We start from the raw sequence: 3,450 nt of genomic DNA, 5'->3' as shown, positions 1-3,450 counted from the left end.
CAGCACCAGGGCCCAGCGTGTGCCGATGGTGGTCGAGGCAACCACCCGCACCAAGGCCGAGCGTGTGCCGATGGTGGTCGAGGCAAGCGCCCTCACCAAGGCCGAGCGTGTGCCGATGGTGGTCGAGGCAACCGCCCGCACCAGGGCCCAGCGTGTGCCGATGGTGGTCGAGGCAAGCGCCCGCACCAAGGCCGAGCGTGTGCCGATGGTGGTCGAGGCAAGCGCCCGCACCAGGGCCCAGCGTGTGCCGATGGTGGTCGAGGCAAGCGCCCGCACCAAGGCCGAGCGTGTGCCGATGGTGGTCGAGGCAAGCGCCCGCACCAGGGCCCAGCGTGTGCCGATGGTGGTCGAGGCAAGCGCCCTCACCAAGGCCGAGCGTGTGCCGATGGTGGTCGAGGCAACCGGCCGCACCAAGGGCCGGCGTGTGCCGATGGTGGTCGAGCCAGGAGCCCGCACCAAGGGCCGGCTTGTGCCGATGGTGTTCGGGGCAACCGCCCGCACCAGGGCCCTGCGTGTGCCGATGGTGCTGGGGGCAACCGCCCGCACCAGGGCCCAGCGTGTGCCGATGGTGCTGGGGGCAAGCGCCCGCACCAGGGCCCAGCGTGTGCCGATGGTGGTCGAGGCAAGCGCCCGCACCAGTGCCCAGCGTGTGCCGATGGTGGTCGAGGCAAGCGCCCGCACCAGGGCCCAGCGTGTGCCGATGGTGCTGGGGGCAAGCGCCCGCCCCAGGGCCCAACGTGTGTCGATGGTTATCGGGGCAACCGGCCGCACCAGGGCCCAGGGTCTGCCGATGGTGCTCGAGGCAACCGCCCGCACCAAGGCTCAGCATGTGCCGATTGTGATCGAGGCAACAACCCACACCAGGGCCCAGCTTGTGCCGATGGCGGTCGAGGCAAGTGCCCGTACCGAAGGGCAGCCTATGCCGATGATGGTCGATGCATGTGCCATCACCATGCGTCATCATGTGCCATTGATGGTCGAGGCCTTGGCCGAAGTTCGATTTTGAGCCACGGTGCCCATGCTTGGCTCCAGCATGTGCTGGTGCCGCATTTTTTTCACTCGGGACAGCATCGCCGGAGCATCGCCGGAGCATCGCCGGAGTACCGCCGGAGAACCTGACCGGCGGCATTGGGGTTCCGGCGATTGGGAGGGGGGCCGGGGGGGTGTGCGCACATGATGTGCGATGGGTGCTGGTACTTGGCCTTGTGTTGGCCCCCTATCCCTCATCAAACCTCTGAGAATTCACACCCCCTTAAAGAGCATTTGAGATTTTACAGGTTTGCTACCAGTAGCCGTTAAAGTGTCTGAAATGGGGACACTTTTTTCAAACGGTCACAAAATCTTCTCTACTTCGAGTTTTTAGCTGAATTTTTTTGTGCATGCCAACAAAAATAGAAGGATCATGCCTACAAAATTTGGGGCCAAAAATCCTTATAAAAAAATTTTAAAAAATCCCGAACCGCAAAAAGTTTCAAAAATCATGAAAAATAGAAAACGAGTCATCTTCCAACGAAACTTCACGTGAAGGCTTAGGGGACCATTGTATGAATTTACAAGCCATAAAAATGGCATTGGCACGGCAGAAATTTGAAGATGTGCCTAAACCCACCAGGGCCCAGCGTGTGCCGATGGTGCTCGAGGCAACCGCCCGCACCAGGGCCCAGCGTGTGCCGATGGTGCTCGAGGCAAGCGCCCGTGTCACGGGCTCCGACCTTAGACTCAGAATCCGTGCGGCCTTAGGCTTGGAATCTCGTCCTTGATGCCTAAGTCAGCCTAAAACACAAGCGTGCGGGCACTAGAACAAAGGGAAGGGCTGATTACGCAAGTTAAAGAGAAACAGGACAGAAAAACAGAATTCTGGAAATGCTCTTGTATTCACTGAAACAGAAGTGTTTGATGGTGTACAAATGAGGGTGGAGCAGCCCTCTATTTATAGTTGAGGCTCCAGCTACAACTTAATGGCAAATCCCTAAAATAAAGGCTACAATCATGGGATTACATTTAATCAAGATGCTGGTTCCTGATTTTCAGGGTCAACCAAATCTGCCAGGATGCTGATGCTGATCCTGCCTGGTTCCAGAAGCTTCCCTTGCGTATCCAGCACCTCGGGCCCTTCTGGATGTGGTGCGGGCAGCCCAAATGCCAGGCCTTGGTCTCATGAGTTGGCCTGCAAGATGGGCGGGCGTTTGGAGCTCGTTTGATAGGCTTTGCGCACTGATACCCGCCAGCACGCCTGGTCTGCGGGCCTTAGCTGCTGGCTCGCCTGCTGGTCTGGCTGATGTGCCTGGCGCGCCCGCCCAGGGCGTGACATTCTCCCCCACCTGATTGCGCAACGCCCTCGTTGCGTCTTCTGCATGGTACTGCCTGATCTGGTCCCCGAACTGCCATAAGTCCTCTGCTGGTTCCCAGCTCGCCTCACTGTCTGGAAGTCCCTTCCAGCGCACCAAGTACTCATGTCTTGGTTGATAGTTCTTCCGTCTCACTTCCCGGTCAGCCATAATGCTGTGGACCTCCTTCTCATATGAGGCCCTTGCTCCCAACGGTGCACGCTTTGACTCTGCCCGTCCTGGATCTCCCTCATCCTCATGGAACGGCTTGAGCATGCTCACATGGAACACCGGGTGTACCCTCGGCTTGGGTGGCATATCCAGCTTGTAGGCAACCTTGCCTACTCTCTTGACTACTCGGAAAGGTCCCTCATACCTCCGGACTAGGCCTTTGTGCAGCCCCCTGTGGCGCACAATGGGATGCAGCTTCACCAACACCAAGTCTCCAACCTGGAACTGCACATCCCGCCTCTTCTGGTCTGCCCACTTCTTCGACCTCTTGGCCGCCTTGTGTAGACAAACTCTGGCCAAGTCAGCTTGCTCCTGCCATGCCTTGGCAAACTTGTATGCTGCTGGATTTGGCCCTGTATAACCTGCAGCAATCGAACCGGGTGTTAGTGGTTGTTGCCCTGTCACAACCTCAAATGGGCTCTGGTTCGTTGCCTCGCTCCTTTGCAAGTTGTAGGAAAACTGCGCAATATCCAGTAGCTTTGGCCAGTCCCTTTGTGTGGCACTCACATAGTGCCTGAGGTAGACCTCCAGTAGTCCATTCACACGTTCTGTCTGCCCATCGGTCTGCGGATGCATGCTGGTGGAAAAGTTCAAGTCTGACCCCAACAGCTTGAACAACTCAGTCCAGAACCTGCCCGTGAAACGCCCGTCCCGATCACTAACAATGATCCTCGGCACTCCCCAGTACTTCACCATGTTCTTCAGGAACAATCGAGCTGCCTCCTCGGCTGGGCACTCCTTGGTTGCTGGAATGAAGATTCCATATTTGGAAAACCTGTCCACCACTACCATGATGCTTCCAAACCCCTCTGTCTTGGGTAGACCGACTATAAAGTCCAGAGAAACACTCTCCCATGGTCGCTCTGGCACTGGCAATGGCTCCAAGAGACCC

Source organism: Durio zibethinus, unplaced genomic scaffold, assembly GCF_047325235.1.
Source record: "Durio zibethinus cultivar Kanyao isolate XHJ-2024 unplaced genomic scaffold, ASM4732523v1 HiC_scaffold_3, whole genome shotgun sequence".
Classification (NCBI taxonomy): domain Eukaryota; kingdom Viridiplantae; phylum Streptophyta; class Magnoliopsida; order Malvales; family Malvaceae; genus Durio; species Durio zibethinus.
Note: the sequence above shows the minus strand (reverse complement) of the source record.